Genomic DNA, 27,284 nt, shown 5'->3' with positions numbered 1-27,284 from the left:
GTGGAGGAGATTAGCAGGGTTGATGGAGCAAGGGGGAGTACTGGGGAAGGGGCGGGGAGGGGGGCTAGGGGAGAGGATGGGAATATGACAAGAGCGCGGAGCCATGGTGGGAGACAGGTGACAAGGGGAGTGGAGGGGGAGAGAAAAGAGGTAGGAGGAGTCAGAGGTGTGGACAACAATAGGCAATCGATGGTGCAGCAGGCTTGAAGTACAATGAGTAAAAGTGCAGCAGGCTTGAAGTACAATGAATAAAAGTAATGGTAATAAAATGGTAATAGAATGAGTAACAGTAAAAGTAAAATAAAATAAAATAAAAATTAACGAGTAGTAAAATTGCAGTCAAAACAATTAGGTATTACTAGAGAAATAAGGACATGGTAAGATACAAAGCAAAACAGAAGGTAGTGCAGAGAAACCAGTATGCAATGCTGAAGAACAATACCAGGCAGTCACGGGTAGCCAGATCAGGAGAGTCCACAGGAGCTGGTGCACTCAGACTCAGGATGGTGAGCAGGAGCACAGGTGGAAAAGTTCCGGAGGGTCCAGAGGGGGTGCATAGGAGACCAGGAGATGGTCCAGAGAGACAGGGGGTCCAGGAGAGCAGGGAGGGTCCAAGAATGCTTGGGTGCTGATTGAGGTCCTTAAGCCAACCCAGGTAAATGAAGCAGAGACCCAGGGAGTGGAGAGCCTGGAGACTTTATGGAGGCAGCAGGGTGGAGAAGCCAACCATTGGAGACAGGAGAGGAGCGTCCAAGGGGGTAGGAGGAGGAAGGGAGCAACGATGGAGGGCAGGAGCACGGAGAGTATTGGCAGGGTGGAAAGGCTGTGGAGGTGAGGTGAATGGCGGCTGTGGATTCGAGTCAGAGGAATTCCGCAGCGAGCACACCGCAATGCAGGTCAGAGGAAGTCTGGAGTAACGCTGGAGCAGCGGTGAGGTCGTCCGGAGTAACGCTGGCCACAAAGCAGGGCAGACCGGAGCAACAAAGGAGCAGGACAATAGGCAGAGCAGGTCTGAGTAGCGTTGGAGCAGGTCCATAGGCCACAATGCAGGCACAGAGTAGCGGTGAGGTCACCCGGAGTAGCGCTGGCCACGAAGCAGGGCAGACCGGAGTAATGCTGGAGCAGAGGTGAGGTCCACGGGAACCGGAAGAGGCACATGAGGTGGGGAGGATCGGCACTCGAGTCCGAGGATCCGACCGGAAGTAGGCCACGCGGACCAGACAGCGGGAGGACCCGGGGAACCGCCAGAAGGAAGTCCACAGGAGAGCTGTGCCCGATGGAAGACCACAGGAGAGGAGAGACGTGCCAGGAAGCCGTGAAGATTGAGGGTGGAGGAGAGCCAGGAAAGAACTGTAGTTGGGCCAGGTCTGGAGGCTCGAATGAGACCAGGAGAAGACACTGCCAGCGGGCCCTAACTACATGAGGAGAGCAGCCGACAGGTGATGGGACTCGGCAGGAAGCGGTTCGGTGCCAGGGGGCAACTCCACAGGAATGCGGAGCCCAGGTGCTGGGCTCCAGTGGAGCGCTCGCGTGGCACGTCCGAGCAGGACGGAAGCCTGAAGTGATAGACAACAGGACAATATTCAGAGGTGTTTAAATGATGTACAAATAAATCGCTGAGGATATTGATGTAGCTGGCGCTGAGGAGGAACTTGACGAGGAGGATGCTGATGTGGTTATCTTAAATGAGGCACCAGGGGGGGAAACAGTTGTTGTCCATGGGATGAAAAAGCCCATCGTCATGCCTGGTCAGAAGACCAAAAAATCCACCTCTTCTGTCTGGAGTTATTTTTATCCCAATCCGGACAACAAATGTATGGCCATATTTAGCTTATGTAAAGCTCAAATAAGCAGGGGTAAGGATCTTGGCCACCTAGGGACATCCTCCCTTATACGTCACTTGAAGAACCTTCATAATTCTGTGTTTAGTTCAAGAACTGTGACTAGGACCGTCAGCAGTCCAGGGACACCTAAATCCCTTGGTCCTGTTGGATACACACCACCAACTCCCTCCTCGTCAACTTCCTCCACGATCTCCATCAGATTTAGTTCTGCAGGCCATGTCACCAGCCAGACTGAGTCCTCTTCAATCCGGGATTCATCCGAGGAATCCTGCAGCGGTACACCTACTACTGCCGCTGCTGCTGTTGCTGCTGGTAGTCAGTCATCTTCCCAGAGGGGAAGTCACAAGAACGCTATGTCTTTCACCAAACAGTTGACTGTCCAACAGTCGTTTGCCATGAGCACAACGTACGACAGTAGTCACCATATTGCAAAGCGGATAACTGCGGCTGTAACAGCTATGTTGGTGTTAGACCTGCGTCCGGTGTCCGCCATCAGTGGAGTGGGATTTAGACGGTTGATGGAGGTATTGTGTCCCCGGTACCAAATCCCGTCGAGATTCCACTTCACTAAGCAGGCGATACCCGGGATGTACAGAGAAGTACGAAAAAGTGTCCTCAATGCTCTGAAAAATGCGGTTGTACCCACTGTCTACTTAACCATGGACATGTGGACAAGTGGTTCAGGGCAAACGAAGGACTACATGACTGTGACAGCCCACTGGGTAGATGCATCGCCTTCCGCAGCAGCAGCTGCATCAGTAGCAACATCTGCTCGTTCCAAGGCAGGCAACATTGTGTATCACCGGTTTTAATAAGAGGCACAACGCTGACAACCTCTTAGAGAAACTGAGGGAAATAATCTCGCAGTGGCTTACCCCACTTAGACTCTCCTGGGGATTTGTGGTGTCAGACAACGCCAGTAACATTGTGCGGGCATTACATATGGGCAATTTCCAGCACGTCCCATGTTTTGCCCACACCGTTAATTTGGTTTTGCAGCATTACCTGAAGAGTGACAGGGGTGTGCAGGAGATGCTTGCGGTGGCCCGCAAAATTGCTGGAGACTTTCGGCATTCTGCCAGTGCCTACCACAGACTTGAGCAACATCAAAAAAGGCTGAACCTGCCCTGCCATCACCTCAAACAAGAGGTTGTGACGCGCTGGAGCTCCACCCTCTATATGCTGCAGAGGATGGAGGAGCAGCAAAAGGGCATTCAAGCCTACACAGCCACCTACGACATAGGAAAAGGAGTGGGATGCGCCTTAGTCAAGCGCATTGAAGACTGATTTCCGTGTTGTGCAAGGTTCTCCAGCCGTTTGAACTTGCCACACGAGAAGTCAGTTCCGACACTGCCAACTTGAGTCAGGTGATTCCCCCGATCAGGCTGTTGCAGAAGCAGCTGGAGAAAGTGAGGGAGGAGCTGTTAAAGCATTGCGATTCCACCAAGCATGTAGCTCTTGCGGATGAAGCCCTTCGTACGCTTTGCGAGGATCCGAGGGTGGTCACTCTTTTAAAGTCAGAGGAATACATTCTGCAAAGACCTGCTGGTCAGGAGATTGTCCTCTGAAGAGGACCGTGACATGCCAACAGCTCCTCCTTCATTTTCTTCAACACCTGTGGCTGCGAGGAAAAAGCTCAGTTTTCCTAAAAGACCCGCTGGCAGGGATGCTGAGAACATCTGGTCCAGACTGAAGGACCTGCCAACCATTGCAGACATGTCTACTGTCGCTGCATTGGATGCTGTCACAATTGAAAAAATGGTGGAGGATTACTTTGCTGACACCATCCAAGTAGACATGTCAGACAGTCCATATTCTTACTAGCAGGGAAAAAAAGGCAGTTTGGAAGCCCCTGTACAAACTGGCTATATTTTACCTGAGTTGTACCCCCTCCAGTGTGTACTCGGAAAGAGTTTTTAGTGCAGCGGGGAACCTGGTCAGTGAGCGGCGAAGGAGGCTGCTTCCGCAAAACGTTGAAAAAATGATGTTCATAATAATTAATTATCAATTCCTCAATCAAGAACAGCACTGCCCTCCAGAGACTACAGAGGGACCTGTGGTTGTGGAGTCCAGCGGGGACGAATTGATAATGTGTGAGGATGAGAAAGTACACACTAAAGGGGGCAAGTAATCAGAGGATGAGGATGAGGACGACATCTTGCCTCAGTAGAGCCAGTTTAGTTTGTACAGGGAGAGATGAATTGCTTTTTTGGTGTGGGGGCCCAAACAAACCAATCATTTCAGCCACAGTTTTGTAGGCCCTGTCCCTGAACTGATTGGTTTGTTAAAGTGTGCATGTCCTATTTCAACAACATCAGTGTGGCTGGGAGGGCCCAAGGACAATTCCATCTTGCACCTCTTTTTTTTCTTTGCCAGCTCATTTTGTGGGGGTCCAAACAAACCAATCATTTCAGCCACAGTTTGGTAGGCCCTTTCGCTTAAATGATTGGTTTGTTAAAGTGCGCATGTCCTATTTCAACAACATCAGTGTGGCTGGGAGGGCCCAAGGACAATTCCATCTTGCAACTCTTTTTTTGGCATTATGTGCTCTTTGGGGCCTAGTTTTTCAAACTGCCATCCTGTCTGCCACTGCAGTGCCACTCCTATATAGTCATCCTATGGCAAAGCGGATAACTGCGGCCGTAACAGCTATGTTGGTGTTAGACGTGCATCCGGTGTCCGCCATCTGTGCGGTGGAATTTAGACGGTTGATGGAGGTATTGTGTCCCCGGTACCAAATCCCGTCGAGATTCAACTTCAATAGGCAGTCCAGAAATATTAGTATCAGATATTAAACTACGTTCACTGTTCCTGCAGTGCAGAAATATTAGTATCAGATATTACAGTACGTTCACTGTTCCTGCAGTGCAGAAATATTAGTATCAGATATTAAAGTACGTTCACTGTTCCTGCAGTGCAGAAATATTAGTATCAGATATTAAAGTACGTTCACTGTTCCTGCAGTGCAGAAATATTAGTATCTGATATTAAACTACGTTCACGGTTCCTGCAGTGCAGAAATATTAGTATCAGATATTAAACTACGTTCACTGTTCCTGCTACATCAAAAAAGCATGAACCTGCCCTGCCATCAACTAAAACAAGAGGTAGTGACGCGCTTGAACTCCACCCTCTATATGCTGCAGAGGATGGAGGAGCAGCAAAAGGCCATTCAAGCCTACACAGCCACCTACGATGGGCCACGTGTTTGTGCCGCCCACTTGTGTCGCTTAGCTTAGACATCCAGCTACCTCGGGGCAACCTTTTGGACTAAAAACAATATTGTGAGGTGTGAGGTGTTCAGAATAGACTGGAAATTAGTGGAAATGAATGTTATTGAGGTTAATAATAGTGTAGGAGTGGAAAAAAAAAAACAAAATATGGATTTTAGCACTTTTTATGCTTTTTTTTAAAAAAAAAATCAGAACCCAAAACCCAAAATCAGAACCAAAACCTTTCGTGGGGTGTTTTGGCAAAACAAATCAGAACCCAAAACCTTAAGCTAATCAGAACCCAAAACCCAAAACCCCAAAAGTGGCCGGTGCACACCCTTACTATAAAGTAGTGGCTTCAGCATCAGACAATCGTTCAGTAGTTTCCCTGCTCATCCCAGTGGTAGTATCCCAGTAAGTGCATGGTTGCTTTGCACAGTGGGGATCTGAGAAAACAACAGAAGGGAATAAGGGCATGATGGGAGAATTTATCCCAGGAATTACCCTGAATTTACCAGGTAAGTGTGGGTAAAATACCCTTGTTAGCGAATCTGTTGAGTTAACTAATTTGGCCAGGGTGCTCATCTTAAATACGAAGTTAAGAAAAAGGCTGGGTATGTCAACATATTTCCTTTACTTTCCTTAAACTTATTTGTTTAGATTGAGTAGGTAGGGAAGTGTAATGTTCATATTGTCGCTACCAATAAATATTGTCCAATGCGACTCACCCAATTATTTGACTTCCACAGAAGACAGCAAGAAAAGAGGTTGAAGGTAGTAAGAGTTAAAGAATTATGCTAGAATGTTTGGGAATTGGTCCCAGGCATTTCAGGGGCGGATCTGGACTTTATTTTTAGGAGGGTGGAGCGATATAGCATAGGCATGCCCCCTCCATTCTGATTATCTGACTCCAGTTGGCCCCGCCCCGGCCCATGAATGACCACACCCCCTCCTGGTTTGAGTTGTGTCTGGGACACAATTTAAAGGTAGGCATTTGCAATTTTGACTAGTGTAATCGTAAACATAATCTGTGAAGCCTGACTGCGCAATGACGATCAATTCATGTTAGAGACAGAATGTCATCCAAGTTAGAATTAGGATAGGAGAGATGGGATAGGGAGTTGTTTCTCCTATATTAGAGATTGTTTTGAAGTATTGAATCCTAATAGCGAATAAGTATTTTGCAAACAAAACAAATGAATGGTTAGAAACCTCAACATAAGTATATGTTATATTTCCAAAATGGGGGTAAGGGCCCAGCTCTAGCCTCTAGGCCCCCACCCTGCTTTCAAAAGAGTTGGAGCCTCTATTGAGGTTTCACAGGCTTGTCGCAGTAAAGCACTAACTGACATTGTCAGAGTCTATTCTTAACAGGCTGGACGCTCATTCACCTCTTTCTATTATATCAATTACAGCTAGGTTATGTCAGAGCTTTTACACATTTGGTGGCAAGTATTAGATAAACCTGATGGCATCCTGTTGATCACCACCTAGAATAGAGTCTAACGCTAAATGATGTGATATGTACCATGGACAGTGTTGGTAAAATGAACTCTAAGCTGATGGAAAATGACAATTGTGTAATGCACTTTTCCCCTTTACTTAAAAAAGTGTGCACCCTCCCCTAGGGAAAAAAACAGGTCCATGCTGAAAGCACCAGGGCTTCTCCCAACACTCCTGCCAGTAGGTGTAATAATAAATGATTGAATAATAAATGGGTGGAATAATAATTGGCTAAGTAGCAGAAATCAGCATATTTTTATGCCTTAAACTGCTTGAGTATGCTGGCACTTGAAGCACTACAAGCGCAAGCATACCCATGACTACCCCTGCATGCTGACACCAGCATACCGTGGCATCCAAGGCCTGCAGCGACCTGAAGTTAAGCAGAAAAAAAATTGTGCTAGAAAAACACAAACACCATAATAAAATATTTTATTGAAATAAACACTCCTCAAAACCCTTTTTAACCAATGTATTATTTACCTAAATCCAGTGGTTGAAGTGACCTGGTATACAGTGGTACATCGCCACTTCTCCTACTGCTTATTTTTTCCATACTTTGTAATACATAAGGAAACAGAAAATTGATACTGCTATCATTTATCGCTACTAACCAATACAAAGCGTTTTGTTCTGATTGGCCAGAGCTGGAGAAAGCCTCTTTGATAAGTTAACAGTGGTCTAACTCCAATGAACTATATAAAAACAATGAGAAAATCTAGTACATTGATGAATGGTGCACAACCATGAGTGATATCTAGTCACGTCATTTACAATCGCAATATTGGTGCAGGATCTCTGTAGGACCATTGCTGTGTCATTGAATTACAAGGCAGCTTAGGTGGCCCACAAACAATTAAGCACAAGACCAGCAAGATGCTTGTCCTAAATGTTCCAAACAGGTTCAACCAATTCCTGTTTGAGTTCATGCTGGGTGAGGTTTAGCGATACCAAGCTGGATGCAGCAATCCCCCATTACCCTATGGAAGGGGAAGGAATTATTTGTTTGTGTTCCACATATGAGGCTGGTGTCTGTATTACATCAGCAGATTTATTACAGATCTACCCCCAATGTTAGCCAAGCTGTCTGTAAAGAAAGAGACACAACATTTTAACTGCTGCTGAGGCAGCAATGTCTGTAAAACCGACAGTGTCAAAGGAAAGAAGAGAAGAACCACAGTGATCTTACTGTTTTTGTAATTTTGTAACCAATTGACTAAATCACTCAGAATTTTAAATTCGCAAAACATTTTAATGGTGGCTTTAGTAATGGCGTAATGTCTGGGGACAGTGGAAGCTATATAACTAATTATATGTAATAAATATTGATTTGTGAATGCATTTAGTGGATACTAAACAAAGCACATACTAATTGAAAATAAATATCTTCTAATTATTATAAAATAGCAAATGTTTTCCATTGCCTATGTTAACAAGATATAACTATGTATAATTAATAAATTTTAATTTTCATATAATATGTTTCACACATTTCAAATATACCTGTGTAACATGCTCAGGTAGAGGAATATTGGTTGCCTGGGGTAGACACTTACGTATTGATAACCAGGCAGGTTACACGCAAAGTTACAGATCAGTAATTTGGGTGAGACTAGGCTGCAGTTAGCTTCGACAGATTAAATAAAGGTGAAGGCTTCACGTACAGCGGAGACGTAAATATAAAACGTAAAAAATAACCACTCTGCTTCCCACAGAACAATTGAAAATACACAACTTTAAACTCACACTTTTGGGTCTATTTATGAAAGGCTGAAAAGCTCTTTCTCTGCCCTATACAACAAAGGTTTACTGCTGACCATAGCATTGCTATTGTCAGTGGTAACCCCCCGTTGGATTTAAGATTCGATGGGTTTCGTTGGTGAAAATTTTCCCATGCAGGATGGTAATAGCAGAAGAAAATCAATAAAAGCATGCTTTATTTAAACAAAGCATGTTTCCAATAGTGAATCATTGTAAACTATTTTTTTTATTTTTTAAAAATTTGTATCTATATTTAACAATTTATTTTTGTGGGTTTTTTTTAAAATTAGTGAAACGAATAGTCCAAGCCCGTGCTTTTAGCTCCACTGCGCATTTGCAGATACCCTCAGAATGACCAAACAGGTAAGTTAACCCTTACCATTCCGTGCTAGAATCACCGTCCCCGGTGGATTCTGAGTATCAATGAGATTTTATTGATAAATTGTGGCAATGTGAGATTATTGTCATATATTGATAAAATAGATGTTTGTTGTGTAAAGAGATGCTCGGGCTTGATTCTCCAAGAACCGAGCCAACCCGAACTTCGCCGATCCGAGTACCGAGACGGCTAGGTACTTTTGCCCACATTCGGAAGTGAAAATGAGGCAAAACGTCATTTTTGCGTTGTCCGATCTCACGAGTTTTGGATTCTATTAGTACCGCTCTCCATGGCGATACAGCGCCATTTCACAGAGAGACACAGAAGGAGTACCACGGTTCTTGGCAGTCTCCAGTGCAGTTGAGCAGTGTCATATCTAATACATAAAAAGGAGGGGTGGCACTTTTCTTAAAAGTCTCCAGTGACATTCTACTGAGTTGTAGCTCACACAGAAACAGGAAAGGTCCATTGCTCCATTGCTAATTGTCATTGCTGAAATAGAAATAATAGGGCTGTCAGTGTTCTTCAAAATCTGCAGTCACATTGTACTTTGTTATTATAGCTCACACAGAAACAGGAGAGGTCCCAGTTTTGTTGCCAATCTACAATCTATGTGGCATTGCTCTATTGCTAATTGTCATTGCTGAAATAGAAATAATAGGGCTGTAAGTGTTCTTCAAAATCTGCAGTAACATTGTACTGTGTTATCAAAATGGATTCACAGCAGAACATAGAAGACCAGGAGCACCAAGCAGCTGCTGGCACCAGTCATGATGATAGTAATCCCTCTATGTCATCTTCTGAAGCCTATGTTAACATGCATAATGTTTTTAAGTCAGGGAAACAAAAATGTAAAAAAACACCTTTTAACTTGGTAATGAAAAAAAGACATGTAATCCAGGCAAAGTTAACTGCAGAAAAAAAAAATTGCCAACATGCCATTCTACACACGCAGTGGCAAGGAAAGAATGAGGCCTTCTCCTTTCTCTATGAGTGCTAGTTCTGCAACTGTCACTGAGGCATCTTCTTGTAGGGTCAGTCGTGACCAAGCAAGACTTTGTCATTTTTTACTTCAAAAGTGGTGTCCAAATACTTTAACGTGTATAAGCTGAGCTGGAAGAAAACAGTGAGACATTAGAGGAAAATGTATGTTCAGATTCAGAAAGGACACAAATCCCTGAGGAGAGTCTATCCATGAGTGCTATGTGTAAGTCTAACATTTCTGATACTGTACCCATAGAGAAGCCTCCCTTCAGCATTTCTGAAGATGTATGGATGAGCAGCCCAAGTGTAGTCGGTGATACACAGATTGAGGATGCCATTTTGGAATTGCAACAGGATGAGGGGAATATTTGTGTTGCTGATGACGGATGTTGATGAGGATGATGCTGTAAGTCTTGCACCAGTGGAAGCAGTTCTTGCATGTGATATGAAGAAGGTCATTGTCATGCCTGGGCATAAGACCAAAAAATCCACCTCTTATGTGTGGAATTTATTTTATCCAAATCCTGATAACAGTTGTCTATTCATTTGTAGCGTTTGTAAAGCCACAGTCAGTAGAGGTAGGGACCTTAACCATCTAGGAGCCTCATCCATTTTACTCCATTTGAAGCAAGTTCATGGCAAGCTGTGGGGAAAATCTGAAACTTAAGCTAAAAAAATAACAACAAACAGTCCAGTGTCAGCTAGGTCCCTTCTCTCCAGATCCTGGCACCTGTAATTTACACCCACAACATCTTCCTCATCAATAGCCTCAGTAGCAATCTGAGTTAGTCCTGCATCCAATTTGCTAAGGCTACATGACTCCTCCACTATTCAGGATTCCTCAGAAGAATCCTTGAGCATTTGACCCGTTGCTGCTGGGAGTGGATCTTCATCCCAGAAGTAGACCAAGAAGAAGACTACTAGTAGTTTACAACAATTGACTGTTAAACAATCCTTTGCAAGAGGAAGCAAGTATGAAAGCTGTCACCCAGTTGCAAAGCGTATCACAGATGCCATGGCGACTGTGCTAGTATTAGATCTGCATCCAATATCCACTATTAAGGCAGCTTTTTAATTTTGGTAATTGAGGTCTTGTGTCCCCGTTACCAAATTTCATCACAACACCGTTTTACTAGAAAAGCTATTCCTCATCTTTACCAGAAGGTTCGTAAAACTATAATTATTGGGCTACAAAATGCCATTCTACCCAATGTACACTTAACCACAGATATGTGGACAAGCGTAACTGGGAAAACTAAAGATTATATGACTGTAACAGCCCACTGTGTTGGTGATTCACCTTCACCAGTAGGAACAGCAGCAGCATGTACCGAAGTACGTCACATTTTTCAGAGGCCAGCTACTCCAGAAGTCTTACTATTCCCACAAGTCCCACTCTTCCATGCAGTAAAGTTTAAGGTCCATTAAATTGAGAGGGGATTTCCTGTGCATAGCCCTTTTTGGGTTCTTGCACAGAGGATTGAGGTCTGAGCTCTGACTATGCAATTCCAAAGACTTTGTTCTTCTTTTTTTGTAGCCATTCCTTGGTTGACTTGGATTTGTAACTCAAATCATTATCATATTGAATGGTGAATTTCCTCTTCAGATTTCTGGTAAGTCCAAAAGGTTTCATAGCAAAAAAAATGATTGTCTATCAAACTGCAAAAAAGCAGTGCAATAGCTCACAAGTGATATCTTGGACTTTTTCACAAATGCACAGGCAAATACTTTGGTATCTCCAGTGGTTCAAAACTTTGCAATCTTTGATTGGAGGTGTTGGGGGAAATTCATGGGCATTCCTTATTGAACACGGATTTGGCTTATTAGTGAACCAGCTTTTGCGCCCAATGCAAAACCAACACTTTTTACCACACCTTAGAGGGTGACAGGTCTTGTACTATGTTTTGCAGAAAAGTTTAGATCGACCAATGTAATAGATGCCTTCAAATATACAAAAGTAACACATGACAGCCTGCATGTCCTCCTGCTCTCACAATTAATTAAACACATAAAAAGAATAAAGCAATCAGTATTTTTGGAAAACAGAAAAGACTAGCTTAATAAAGGGGTGATCCTAAAGTGTTATTAGAATTTACTTTAAAGGGATGTTTTAGTCTTTCCACCATGTACATTTTCAAGTGGATCTGAAAATACACAAAGCCAAGTGCAGAATGATCTTCTGCTGTAGAATCAAGGACCAGGGAAGGGGATGTTAGTCGGACAAGTAGACACACTGGGGCAAATAGGCAAATAAAGAAGCACATGTTTTGAGTTTCATTAATGAGCCCTTCTGTCATATAATACAGATATAAAGCCAAAATATTATTGTACAGCAGAAGTCCAGGTGGGGGGGGGGGGGTGGCTTAAGATGAGTCCCCTTAGCCTTATCAACCTTAGCATTAAAAGAAAGCAATGTCAAAGTCAGAAGTAGTGAGAAATGTGTTCAACTATTATAGAAAATAACACATAAACAAAACATTTGCTGTTCACAAATTAATCTCTATTCCTCTGAGGTAAAGCCTGAAAAAGACATTAGACAATGTAAAGTAAAAACCTGCTCCTGAAAGACATCTGTGAGTGGTCTATGGCATTCGGCAAATGATCATTTATTTCACAATCTTAGCTGCCAGATGTGACACAATTGAGGGTAGAGGTTGAGAGAGTGAATATGTGAATGTGTGCCTATTTCTGGAAGAAACTCCAGTTGCACTCCTAAATCTATTGGTATTATGTGTACAGACTTTTATATATAGGGTTCAGCTGCATTTGTTTTTTCATTCCACTTTTTAATTTAAATACATGTAGTACTCTTATGTGTCTCTAAATGGGTTGGGTACTAAATTCAGACAGAAATAATACAGATGGAAATATTACTGCTCTCCCACAAACAGGAAAGGTGCCAGTGTTTAGTGGTGAAACAGAAATTCCAATAGCAATGGCAGTGTTGTTAAAAGTCTGCAGTGACATTCTACTGTGTTAAAAGTCTGCAGTGACATTCTACTGTGCCATAGCTCACTCACAAACAGGAGATTTAAGCCTAGATTTAAGTGCATAGTGGTTTTAAGTCAGGGAAACAAAAATGGGCAGCACGGTGACTTAGTGGTTTGCACTTCTGCCTCACAACACTGGGGTCATGAGTTTGATTCCCGACCATGGCCTTATCTGTGTGGAGTTTGTATGTTCTCCCCGTGTTTGCGTGGGTTTACTCCAAGTGCTCAGGTTTCCTCCCCCACTCCAAAACCATACTGGTAGATTAGTTGGCTGCTATCAAATTGACCATAGTCTGTCTGTATGTGTGTGTCTGTGCTAGGGAATTTAGACTGTAAGCTCCAATGGGGCAGGGACTGATGTGAGTGGGTTCTCTGTACAGCGCTGCGGAATTAGTGACGCTATATAAATAAATGATGATGATGATGAAGTGCATAGTGCGGCGGTTCCCAAACTGTGCGCCGCGGCTCCCAGGGGTGCCGCGGCGCTGTCTCAGGGGTGCCGCGCGCCAGCCATAAAAAAAACAAACAGAAACACTTACCGATCCGCGCAGCGCCGGGACCCAGCATCCTCCTCTCTCATGCAGCAGCTGTCATATCAATGACAGCTGCTGCGTGAGAGAGGAGGATGCTGGGTCCCAGTGCCGCACGGATTGGTAAGTGTTTCTGTTTGTTTTTTTTATGGCTGGCGCGCGGCAGAGGGGCAAAGTGAGAGAGGACAGAGGAGAGTGACAGCATGACAGGAGGGGGACAGAGGAGAGCTACAGGAGAGGGACAGAGGAGAATGACAGCGTGACAGGAGAGGGACAGAGGAGAGTGACAGTTGGGGGACAGAGGAGAGTGACAGGAGGGGGACAGAGGAGAGTGACAGCGTGACAGGAGGGGGACAGAGGAGAAGGACAGCGTGACAGGAGGGGGACAGAGGAGAGTGACAGGAGAGGGACAGAGGAGAGTGACAGCATGACTGGAGGGGGACAGAGGAGAGTGACAGGAGGGGGACAGAGGAGAGGGACAGCGTGACAGGAGGGGGACAAAGGAGAGTGACAGCGTGACAGGAGGGGGACAGAGGAGAGTGACAGCGTGACAGGAGGGGGACAGAGGAGAAGGACAGCGTGACAGGAGAGGGACAGCGTGACAGGAGGGGGACAGAGGAGAGTGACAGGAAAGGGACAGAGGAGAGTGACAGCGTGACAGGAGGGGGACAGAGGAGAGTGGCAGCGTGACAGGAGGGGGACAGGGGACAGAGGAGAGGGTCAGTGTGACAGGAGGGGGATAGAGGAGAGTGACAGCGTGACAGGAGGGGGACAGAGGAGAGTGGCAGCGTGACAGGAGGGTGAAAGAGGAGAGTGACAGGAGGGGGACAGAGGAGAATGACAGCGTGACAGGAGGGGGACAGAGGAGAGTGACAGGAGGGGGACAGAGGAGAGTGACAGCGTGACAGGAGGGGGACAGAGGAGAGTGACAGCGTGACAGGAGGGGGACAGAGGAGAGTGACAGCGTGACAGGAGGTGGACAGAGGAGAAGGACAGCGTGACAGGAGGGGGACAGAGGAGAGTGACAGGAGAGGGACAGAGGAGAGTGACAGCGTGACAGGAGAGGGACAGCGTGACAGAGGGCAGATGAGGGGGACAGCGTGGCAGATGAGCTGGGACAGCGTGACAGAGGAGGAGGACAGCGTGAGAGGGGCAGTGGAGGGGGACAGCGTGACAGAGGGCAGAGGAGGGGGGGACAGTGTGAGAGAGGGCAGAGGGGGCAGCGTGAGAGAGGGCAGAGTGTCTGGATGCAGTGGGGGCAGAGTGTCTGGATGCAGAGGGGGCATTTTTGCATACAACTAAATAAGCATTTCTGTCCTGACCTAAATACTTACATACAATTTTTTGAAACAACTATTTCTAAAACAGGACTGCTCGGTAATTATTTTGGAGGGGTGCCTTAAAAAAATTATGCAGACTCTAAGGGTGCCGCGAACTGCAAAAGTTTGGGAACCACTGGCATAGTGGTTTAAAGTCAGGGAAACAAAATGTAAAAAAAAAGCTTTTACCTTTTAGAAGAAAAAGATAAACACCTCTCTAATAAAGGTGAAAGTTTACTGTAGAAAAACATAAAATTGTCAACATGCCATTTAACCCAAAATATTATCATGCATACCAGCATCAGCTTGCTCAGCCCTTCTCTCAGCTAGATCCCAGCACCTGCAATCTACACTGTCATCATTCTCATCCTCATCAGTGTGTCATCATCCTCACACAATACTAATTCACCCCACTGAAGTCCACCATTACAGAAGTCTCTGTGCTTTGAAGTAATTGTCGGTAATGGCCTTCCCCGTGGAATCTGTAGGTCATTTTATGACATAGCTGTCAATATTTTTGAGAAATTCTTTTAGACCAGACCAAATGTCTAAATGTTGTGCCGAGTCATCTGCATCACCACTGAGTGTCTTGGGAAAGTCTTTTCCTAGCAGGAGTTGGCAAAGAAACTGAGGGAGGATGAGTCGTCATGTCATGTACCAATTGAGTTGTCAGCTTGCTGACCAGGAGCTCATTGCATCTCTTGAGATCTGGGACAGTTGGAAAGAAAGAGAAGACATAGTCCTTAAACCTAGTATCATGCAAGGTTGCCAAAATGTAGTGATCTGATTTCAAGATGTTGATAACTCTCAGATCTTGGCGAAGCGAATGAAATACTTGATCTACAAGCCCTACATAGTTAAAGGACTTGCTTAGTTTCATCTCCTCCTTCAATTTCTCTAGCTACTTTTCCAAAAGTCTAATTATTATTATTATTATCCTTTATTTGTTAGGCGCCACAAGGTTTCCGCAGCGCCGTATTAGGGGAATCACTTGACTCAAACTAACATGAATTATTTCAGGACACAGACAGCATCTCCTGCATGTCACTGTCATTTTTTAAAAAGCTCGGTACCACCAATTTGATTGTGTGAGCAAAACATGGAATGTGATGAAATTTTCCCTGCTGTAATGCTCTCACAATATTGGTGGCATTATCACGAATGACATATCCTCAGGAGAGTCCAAGCGGGATAAGCCAAGTTGCAATGACATCCCTTAGTTTTTCAAACAGATTGTCAGCGATGTGCCTCTTAGTGTAGCCGGTGATACCACTTTGCATTTGTAACAGGATGAGGGGGATATTTGTGTAATTGACGAAGGCGCTAATGAGGATGTTGATGTGGATGATGATGAGGATATTGATGTTTGTGTAAGTCCTGCACCAGTGGAAGCAGTTTTTGCCAGTGTTAAGAAGGCCATTGTCATGCCTGGGCATAATACCAAAACTTCCATCTCTTATGTGTGGAATTATTTTTACCCAATCCTGACAACAGTTGTCTAGCCATTTGTAGCATTTGTAAAGCCACACTGACAACACCTTCAATATCATCAACATCAATATCTTCACTAGTGATTGGAGATAATCCTGCATCCAAGTTGTTAAGGCTAGATGACTTCGACCCTCTCCAGGATTACTCTGAAGAATTCTTGAGTGTTAGTGTCCCGCTGCTGCTGCTGGGTGTAGATCTTCAACCCAGAAGTAGACCAAGAAGAAAACTACTAGTAGTTTACAACAATTGACTGTTAATCAATCCTTTGCAAGAGGGAGCAACCATGAAAGCTGTCAAACAGTTGCAAATCTGATCACAGACGCCATGGCGACTATGCTAGCATTAGATCTGCATCGAATATCACAATTAATGCTGCTGGTTTCAGACAGTTAATTGAGGTCCTGTGTCCTCGTTACCAAATTCAATCACAACACCATTTTACTAGAAAAGCAATTCCTCACCTCCACCAGAAGGTTCCATAAAATGTAAATATTGGGCTACAGAATGCCATTCTACCCACTCTACACTTAACTACAGATATGTGGACAAGCGGTGCTGGGCAAACTAAAGATTATATGACTGTGACAGTCCACTGGGTTAGTGAATTGCCTTCTGCAGCAGGAACAGCCGCAGCATGTACCCAACAACGCCAGATTATTCCGAAACAGGCTATTCTGTGTATCACCGGCTTCACTAAGAGGCATACCAATGACAACCTGTTTGAAAAACTAAGGGATGTCATTGCAACATGGCTTATCCTGCTTGCACTCTCCTGAAGATATGTCATTTATAATAATGCCATCAATATTGTGAGAGCATTATAATTGGGTGAAATCCATTACATTCAATGTTTTGTTCACACAATCTACTTGGTGGTACAGAGCTTTTTGAAAAATGACAGGGACGTGCAGGAGATGGGGACATTTTCACCATTCTGCACATGCATGTAGGACATTGCAGCAGCTACAAGAAAATTTAATTTTGCCATATCATATCACCAACTGAAGCAAGAGATGATAACAAGGTGGAATTCCACAATTGATATGCTTGTGAGGACAGAGGAACAGCAAAAAGCCATCCACGCTTACTCCACAAGCCATGACATTGGGAAAAGAGGGGGAATGTATTTTAGTCCAGCGTAGTGGAGAATGCTTTCCGTGTTGTGCAAGGTGCTGTAACAATTTGAATTAGTCACCTGTGAATTGAGTTCAGAAACTGATAGCTTGAGCAAAGTGATTCCCTTAATTAGACTTTTGGAAAAGCTCCTTGAAAAATTGAAGGAGGAGATGAAACAAAGAAATTATGCTAAGTATGTCAGATTTGTAGATGAAGTACTTTAATCGCTTTTCAGGATCGAAGAGTTATCAACTTCTGGAAATCGCATCACTACATTTTGGCGACTATGCTTGATCCTAGGTTTCAGAGCTTGGTCTTTTCTTTATTTCCCACTGTCCCAGATCACAAAAGATGCAATGAGCTCCTGGTGAGCAAGTTGATAGCTGAAGTGGTACCTGACATGACGGTGTCCTCTCCTTCAGTCTCTCAGGCTACTGCTGCTAGGAAAAACCTAAGCTTTACTAAGAGACCCAAGGATGATGCAGATGATTCAGCTGAACATTTTGACATTTGGTCTGGTCTAAAAGAATTGCCTAAAAATATTGACAGCTCTGTCATGAAATGAACTACAAATTCCACAAGCAAGGCCTTTACTGGCATTTAGATTAAAGTACAGAGACTTCCGTAATCGTGCATTGCAGCAGGGATTAATTAGTATTGTGTGAGTATGATGACAGATAAGGGTGAGGATGATGACAGTGTAGATTGCAGGTGCTGGGGTCTAGCTGAGAGAAGGATCTAGCTAATGCTGAAATACTAATATTTGCATAAAATTTTATGTTGCCATTTTTAAGTTGTTCTACAGTAAAATTTCACCTTTATTAAAGATGTGTTTTTCTCTTTAAAAAACTTTTTTCTACAGTTTTGTTTTTGACATTTATGTTACATAGACTTCTGTAATGGTGGTTACCTGCGGTGATGAATTAATAATGTGTTAGGATGATGTACACACTGATGAGGGTGAGGAAGAGGCTGAAGATGATGACAACAACATCTTCCCACTATAGAGTTCATTGACAGCACTGTTATCTTACCTGCTTTAAGCCCATTGGGGGCCCAAGCAAACCAAGCACTTTAGCCACAAAAGTGGCACGCCTTGTCACTGAAATGCTTGGTTTGTTAAAGTGTGCATTTTAAGATCCATTATAAGGGTGTGTGGGAGTTTCCCAAGGACAATTCCATCTTGCACCACTTTTTCTTTCAACTACCGCTGTGTGACAATGTTACCTACATGTGCTATAAGTGCTGAAGTTTGTTTTCAATCATCCATTTAATTGCTTCTCTCTCGTATGTGTGACCACATACTTTGTTTTTTTCACTGGGTTCACCATCTCCAACTGTGCTATAGGAGTGCTCTGGGTGACAGCGCTCACCTCGTCTTCATCTTCCAACTCTTCGTCTGCAGGGGCCAGTGACACACTCATTTGTTTTCTCAGGTCTCTTAGCTGTTCTTTAAACTGGACATATATATCATCCTGCCTCAGGGCCTCCTCTGTATTATTCTTCTAAAGCGCAGTTTATCTCTTGTGTACAATCTTTCTTAATTTCGGGATCTCATCTGGTGGGTCACGTTTTAATTTAAGTATGGTTTCCTCAACTGCATCCATATATTGGTTTAAATCTCTGTTCAATGCTGCGAATTCCAACATGACGTATTCCATGCTGCCCACATGTTCTGTGTTACAGTTCTTTCTTAAATTCGGGATCTTATCACTTCAGCCACAAAAGTGTCACTGCTTGTTGCTGGAGTGCTTGCTTTGTTGAACTGTACATGGTCTTTCCAATATCTTACATAAGGGTGGGTGGGAGGGTCCAAACACAATTCCATCTTGCACCACTTTTTTTTTTGCCCACTGCTGTGTGGCAATGCTTCCTAGATATGCTATGAACTGCCGTGTGTTTCTGTCATTCTGTATAGTGTATGAAAATAATCTTGTGACCTGTGAGGTGATCAAAATTGACTGCAAATGACTGAAAATTTGTGTTTTTGAGGTTACTAAAAATGTAATAACAAAAAAAGACCAAAATTATGTTATTTTAGCATGTTTTAGCTATTTTTCTAAAAGATACAGATCCAAAACCTAAACCAATTCGCGCAAGGGCAGTTTTGCCAAAACCAAAACCAAAACACAGGGGACATCTCTAGACATTAACTGATGCAGATCATCAATGTTGCAGTTCACACAGGAAGAGTAGAAACTATGCTTTATTTCAATCTCTATGCGTTATTTGCATATGTGTTTTAAATAGTGAATACACTTATCTGTCACTGTGGATGCAGGACTCTGAGCAGGCTGCAGTAGCAATCAACTGGGACCAAGCCTCCTCTTGCTTACAATCATCTCTGCCCACCCATAATTCACACATACCAGGTGATTCACTTTCTGGCCAGGAAATACCTTTGTATGACCACAAAAGCAACTCCTCACAGTTCTCACTAGAGATGGGCGGGCTCGGTTCCCTGAGAACTGAACCCACCCGAACTTAGCCTATCTGAGTAACGAGCCGAGTAGGCTCGGTACTCTCCCGCCCGCTCGGAATCCAAATCGAGGCCGAAGGTCATTGTGACATCGTCGGTCTCGGGGCTCGGTTCTCGCTATACTTGAAAATTATAAATACCTGCCTCCACAGCAATCCATCGCCATTTGACAGAGGGAGAGAGCAGGGTGTAGTCACAGGCTGATTAGAGCAGGGACAGAGAATACAATTCTGATTCCAATTCTGATAACAATTGATAGAGAAGAGAGGAGGATAGAGGAGTCTTTTTTTTCAATATTTGGCACTACAAGTGCTTTGGGGTGTCCCCCATTCTTTTGCATTAATATCTCTGGCTGTCAAAAGTCATATCTGTCAGCAGACTTAAAATATAATATTTAGCACTCCCAAGTGCTTTTGGGGTGTCCCCCATTCTTTTGCATTAATATTTGTGGCTGTCAAAAGTACTATTTTTCAGCAGTCTAAAAAAATAATATTTAGCACTCCCAAGTGCTTTTGGGATGTCCCCCATTCTTTTGCAATAATATGTCTGGCTGTCAAAAGTAGTATCTGTCAGCAGATTTAAAATATAATATTTTGCACTCCAAGTGCTTTTGGGGTGTACCCCATTCTTTTGCATTAATTTTTGTGACTGTCAAAAGTCATATTTGTCAGCAGTATCTAAAACAGTTTGTAGCACTACAAGTGCGTTGGGCTCATAATGGATTCTAAGCAGTCCATATATGAGCAGAATCAGCAACCAGGTTCTGTCACCAGTTCTGATGGTAGTGTTCCCAGTACGTCATCTGGGAAAGGCGATGTCAAACTGCACAGTCTTTTGAAATCACACCCCAAAAAAAATTTACCGTGTTGAAGCGCAAAAGAAATGTAACTGAGGAAAAGTTAACTGGCAATTAAAAAAAAATTGCCAACATGCCATTCTACACACGCAGTGGCAAAGAAAGAATGAGGCCTTCGCCTTTCTCTATTAGTGGCAGATCAAAAAATGTTACTGAGCCTTTTTCTTGTATGGACACTCGTGACAAAGCAAAACCAAGTAATTTGGAGTCTAAAAGTGGTGAAAGCCGAGCTGCAAGAAAACAGTAAGGCATTAGAGGATAATGTATGCTCTGAATCAGAAATGACACCAACCAGTGGTATGTCTAATCGTGAGCATTCTGTTAGTGACAGTGTACCCATAAAGAAGGTTCCTTTCAGCAGTTCTGCTGTTGTGTGCCTTAACAGCCCGAGTGTAGTCGATGATACACCAATTGAGGATGCCACTTTTGAATTAGAAGAGGATGAGGGGGAGATTTGTATAGGCGACAAGGGCACTAATGATGATGTTGATGATTATGATGCAGACAGATACCAAATTGCCTTTCTCAATTTCCATTTATATTCTAGAATCTATAACGGCTGAATAGTTTACTATTTTACTCCTAGTGGAGAGGGGGTCTGATGCAGACAGATACCAAACAACGTTGGTCCATTTATTTTTACTTTCTAATTCCACAGTCTATGCAGGCTGCTTTTTTTCTATTCAACTACAAGTGGAGGGCGGGGGGGGGGGGGGGGGTATAGATAGCCACCAAACTACCGTGGTCCATTTATTTTTACTTTCTAATTCCACAGTCTATGCAGGCTGCTTTTTTTCTATTCAACAACAAGTAGAGGGTGTAATATACACCCAAAGACGATGGCTGCATTGCCAATAGGCAAAGATAAAGAGGAAGACAACCAGGTTTGTGTGGAGAATTAAGGACGGCCTACCAGGGATTAAACTGTTTTCTTCCTAATTTAATAGCTTTAAAATTACCTTACTTATCCAAGAAACAGGTAGAGCACTAAATTAGGTTATTTTATGCCCAAAAAGATTGATTTTTAATCAAAATTGCAAAACAAAACCAAAACCAAAACACGCAAGGGCGGTTTTGCAAAACCAAAACACGAAGGTAATCCAGATCCAAAACCAAAACAAAACCAAAACACGGGGGTCAGTGAGCATCTCTAGTTCTCACCAGGAGGTTCACTGACACAGGGTTTTGGAAAATGTATCCCTCTCACTAGACATTCTCAGGAACTCTATGTAACTTATGTTCCTCTGTCTCTTCACCCATCCTCACTGGCTGGACTCAGAAATTCTCTACTCAGTCGCCTCCCTTTCTCTCAGACTCTCCAGCTCCTGTTCCACTCTCCTCCAAATTGGCTGCTTTCCCTACTCTCTTGGCAAGCTCATATTTACACTCTCCTTTCCTCTGATTGATGCCTGTGGGTTCTTCAAGTTGCCTTTGCCCTCTCCATGTTGTAGGACAAATCCACATATATGCCTGAGAAATCTTTTAATCTGGTGGCTAGTGTTTGGCCCCCCTCAAGGTATCCACCAACCAACGGGCTGTTGCATACTTGTTACTTGCAGGGGTGACTGACACTATTTATAAATTAACATATATGCTGGGAATATTATCTACATATGGTTCAAAATACTCTCACCTATGAGTAACAAGCAAGAGGCAGCCCTGCAGATGCTGTATGCATTCAGTGGTCATATTCTAGTCAACAGATTGAAGGTCCTGCTATACACTACCCACCATATGGGCGGTCTGCTCTAAACAGAAAAGGAAAAGGGCGCTCTATGATACTGATACCATCAATTGTAATGGCAAGATAATAGATAATTCAATCTGACTATACTAGCTGCTTCCAAAGGACATCCAAAGGTCTCCAAAAAGATAAAGTATAATAGTGATAGGAGCGCTGGTATGTCAGTCAATCTTTAATAACTAATATAATAATAATAACACAAAACATGTGTGGATAAAATAAATAAACACATATAAAGTATAACAAATATACATTAAGAATAAATACAATAATATAAAATTAGGAAGAATACATATGGTGGATTTCAATTTGCATAATATAAAAGTCCTGGGTGGACTATATATGCAGGAAAAATGTTTGTTTCCTTATCCTATAGATAGAATGGAGTCCACCTTCAATATTTATGAATTTGCTAAAATTAGTAGATGTTGTAGGGAAAAGACGGTTACTTAACGGTGGACAGGAGACTAGGACCTGATAGGATTGCTATGAGTCTTTGTTCCCTACAACATCTAATAATATGTTTTCTTCCTAGGGAGGTTTTAATCTTCCCTTTGAAACAGTTGATATCTGACTAATAAGTTCTACATCAGAATACTAATAATAGCAGGTAGCCACATTCCGGTTCTGCACTATTGTGATTTTAATTTTTTAATTTTATATTATTGTATTTATTCTTAATGTATTTTTTTTATACTTTATATGTGTTTATTTATTTTATCTACACATGTTATGTGTTATTATTATATTAGTTATTAAAGATTGTCTGACATACCAGCGCTCCTATCACTAGTATGCTCTAAACAGAAACTACCATAACTGGCTCGGTTTTGTATTCTTGTCATCAGTGAGTACTGAGGACTGTAATCGACACACTATGTGTTAGGACAGGTGAGGATCCTGTTAAGCAGTGGGATTCCTAATGGCAGGCCAGCACAGATACAGTACACATATCTGTAATGAGAATTGATTAGTTACATGAATAATCTGAAATCTCAAAAACAATTTGGCAAAAAGACTTTGGCTGTTTGTGAAATTTGGAAGTTTCCTAACTGGGGACTATTCAATATGTGGAATTGCTAATTAAAAAAAAAAAGGTCAATTTGAAAGATAAATTGTACTAAAAATGTGAAAATATTTACAATATATGCTATACCGTGTCTACAGTCAGGAGCAACTGTGGAAATGTATTTTATGTTCAGTAGACATTAACAGCATCCTAATAAATGGTATTGAAGAGAAAGTATGGCTTTTTGCAGATGACACAAAGATATGCAACAGCGTAGGCACACCAAGAGGGGTAAAACAAATGATTGATGATCAAGGTACACTAGAGAAATGGGCAAGAGTGTGGCAACAAAAATGCAAAATCATGCACTTGGGTCGCAAAAACCCAAATGCTAAATAAAGTATTAAAGGCTCTGGAAACTACTGTGGAGGAAAGGGATCTAGGAGTCACTATTTCAGGTGACGTAAAGGCAGGTAAGCAACTTAACAAAGCAATGAGGAATGCAAGTCAAATGCTTGGTTGCATAGGGAGAGGAATCAGTAGCAAAACATAAGAAGTAATAATGCCACTGTATAGGTCATTGGTACGGCCTCATCTAGAATACTTAGTTCAGTTCTGGAGACCATATCTCCAGAAGGATATAAATATATTACAGACTGTACATAAAAGGCCAACTAAAATGGTGCATAGCCTACAGCACAAAAATTACCAGAAAAGACTAAAAGATATTATATGTGTTGTTTGGAGCAGAGAAGGGAAAGGGGGGGACATGATAGAAACTTTCAAATATATCAAGAGTTTTAACAAGGTACAGGAGAGAACCATTCTTCAAAGGAAGAGAAGCATAGAACATGAGGACATGTATGAAACTGGTGAAAATAGGCTTAGAAGAAATTTGAGGAAAAATTACTTCACAGAAAGAGTAGCGGATAAGTGTAATACGAGTCCATCAGAGGTGATATAGGCTAATACAGTAGAGCAATTTAAAAATGCTTGGGAAAGACATAAGGATATTCTTACAAAGAGCTAAGGATCAAATAGGGTTTGAGGTTAGCATAGGTTAAAAATGGGCAGACTATATGGGCCAAGCAGGGCCGGATGAACCCTAGGGCTAACTGGGCTACAGCCCTTGGGCCTCGGGCATTCAGGGGGCCCTTGAAAGTGCTCAGCAGCATTATTGATCAGTCGGGGGCGGGGGCGCCCCCGGCGTGATCAATGCTGCTGAGCACTTTCACTGCGGTCCTTCCCCGGCACGCTGTAGTCTCCTTACTGACGAGATCTCGTGAGTATCACTCTCACGAGATCTCCTCAGTAAAGAGTGTACAGCGCGCCAGGGAAGGACTGCAATGCCAGGAGAAAGAGGTAAGTGCCTTGGGGGCGGCTCGGCTCACCGGGGGGGCAGCTCGGATCACGGGGGGGGGGCGGCTCACGGGGGAATGGAGGCCCCCTTAGCCCAGGGGCCTCCATTCCCTTAATCCGGCCCTGGGGCCAAGTGGTTCTTATCTGCCATCAAATTCTATGTTTCTATAAATGTATTTCAGGCGGGGGGGAACAAAAAAGTTTTGCTGATCTGAACAACTTATCAATGCATTGATAGGTCAAACTAAAAGTATATACCCTTTTACAAATGGTTTATCTATACAGTAAAGAAAATTCAACATTTAAGGATCATTATTATAAAATTCCGGTAAAGACCATAAATCCAATTAGCTCCATTGTGCTTTGGATGTATGGTGTTACTGAAAAGTACTGTGCAATTAAGGCTATTTTTATCTGTGCATTTACAGCCTGTTAGCAAAAGCTACTATTCTATACAAACATAACAAGTATAATTTGAAAACTAATTTATTTTCATTTGGTAACTAAATGACACAAAAGGAAAATAATGCACTGAAAAATAATACCATTATGATACGAATGATGACAAACTACCTCTGCATTAAACATTCACAATCAACACTCAAGGATATTATCATCATTATTGTTATGTGTTAACCCCTTAAACAACTACAACAGAAAATAAATGTATTCCTATTTTTAAATTATTTCCCTGTAAGTGACACAAATAATATATATAGTGTAATATGCCACCAACAGAAAGTGTTAAAAATATTAACTAAATGGTGTCTTGTCTTGAAGGTTAACTCCACTTATGTGGAGTTTTTTAATTAGGAGTTATACGTGCAAAATAGACTCTAAGGGATTTTGCGAAAACAACCACTATCCAACCTGCAACCATTTTCAATATACACTCTCCAGTAGTGTGTGTGTATATAGTACTTACTTGTCACTTTAAGGGCACTGGCCAAAGTGCAGCCAGCCCCCTCTGCCACGTCATTTTGCTGTATCTTGTTCCAAATTTTGAGTTGAGCGTTTGAGCGTTCCTGAGTATCCTGTGCTTCAATCTGGATATATCCTCCTGATCTTAATTTATCATTTATGAACATTTGCTGCCATCCCAGTGTTGCTTATATCTTCATGTTTCTGTTTTTTTTCTCCAGGCTGTCTAATTTTTTTTAACCCCTAGCATTTCAGATGGCTCCTTCCTTCAACTGAGTGTTTTAGGTACACCTGCCCTTCCCATCTATTTAATAGCTCAGTCAGTGGTGAACGGGATAGGGTAGTCAATGACTCAATTGAATTCCATTACAGTCAGAGAAAAATAAGAAGGTCTGGTTGCAGTTCTTTATGGAACACAAACATTGTATTTTGAGGGATTGAAATATGTCTGCTCTGTTAAATAATGCTTCCTAATTTCCCACAGTGATTGGAGGACACTTGTAACACCCCTAGAGGCGGGTGTTGATAGGATCGTACATGGTCCCTGGATGCTCTTCTTCCGGTCACGCCACGGCAGTGGGACAGAGAACCCACGAGTAGGACACCAATTGAATAAAGTGTTTTTAGATTTATTATGCAAGAACAATACGTCACCAAAATATTTCTAGACAAAAAATGAATAGCAACAAGTGCAATCTAAATACAGTGTTCGAAGGCCTGTGCTAATAGAGGTTTCAGTTACAGACCCTTATAGTGTGTTTAATTTGGCCATTGCTATAGAGAACACTATCGGGCCTTACTTCCAGAATAACAAAGGCAATAACAAAATTCCTACATGTCAATACTTCTATAATGTAAACAGTTTGGTTACAAATATGCTTCACAGTACTCTGAGTACCTTTTGATAACCGTCACGTGGCCAGAGATTCAACAGAATTCTGCGCTGCAGCCGTAATACTCTAACCCTAGAATATATGAGTAGCACAGTTGTAGTCCCTAATACCATGAAGAACATTCATTTGAAATAATACACCATAAGCAAATGATATCACAATCAATGAATCCTCTTTAAAGTAGTCCATCCTCAGCAGAGTATTTAGTATGAATGTTTTTACTGGCCAGAATTTATGTACCCTTTAGAACCGGAGAGGCGGCACTTTTATTATAATGGAGGCACACAATTATAATGGCAGTCTTGTAACTTTAGTATAGCAGTTACTGTCTCAGGTATAACACAATGCAGTGTGGTGCCAGGGCTATTATCACTGTGCTTTAATCTGATCTTGATGGAGAAAAGTCAGAAATTATGCTGTTCCTTTGCTAGCATATTCAGGTTATGATGGGTTGCAGGATGTATCAGATACCAGGTTACTATCAGAGGGGGCACTGGTGATTAAATCTGTATTTCAGTTATAACTGGGGTCATATGCTTCAGGTATGTACTGGAAGGTTGGGTGAGGTACTCTACATGTTAAGCAAATGTCTGCAAATCTAGCTCACAGCTCTTAAAATGTAGGATATAGTGTCTAGTGAGTGAGTGAGTGAAAATACACAGTTAGTTTGATTACATAGACATGTTTCTTGTTGTGCAGATAGATTTTAGCTCCAATCTGACTCACTGGTATCAGTCATTGTCTTTAAGCCTTCACAAATTCAGGGTTCTGGTTGGCAACACACATCAGCTCTCTGCAGCAGTCTATCTCTCAGCAACAACACTTCCCTCACTTTTCCTAACAACAGCATAGCAGAAAAACATGTCTCTTTTCACCAAATGTCTCCTCAGTACT

Source organism: Mixophyes fleayi, chromosome 2 (assembly GCF_038048845.1).
Source record: "Mixophyes fleayi isolate aMixFle1 chromosome 2, aMixFle1.hap1, whole genome shotgun sequence".
Taxonomy (NCBI): Eukaryota; Metazoa; Chordata; class Amphibia; order Anura; family Limnodynastidae; genus Mixophyes; species Mixophyes fleayi.
This window is presented reverse-complemented; position numbering follows the sequence as displayed.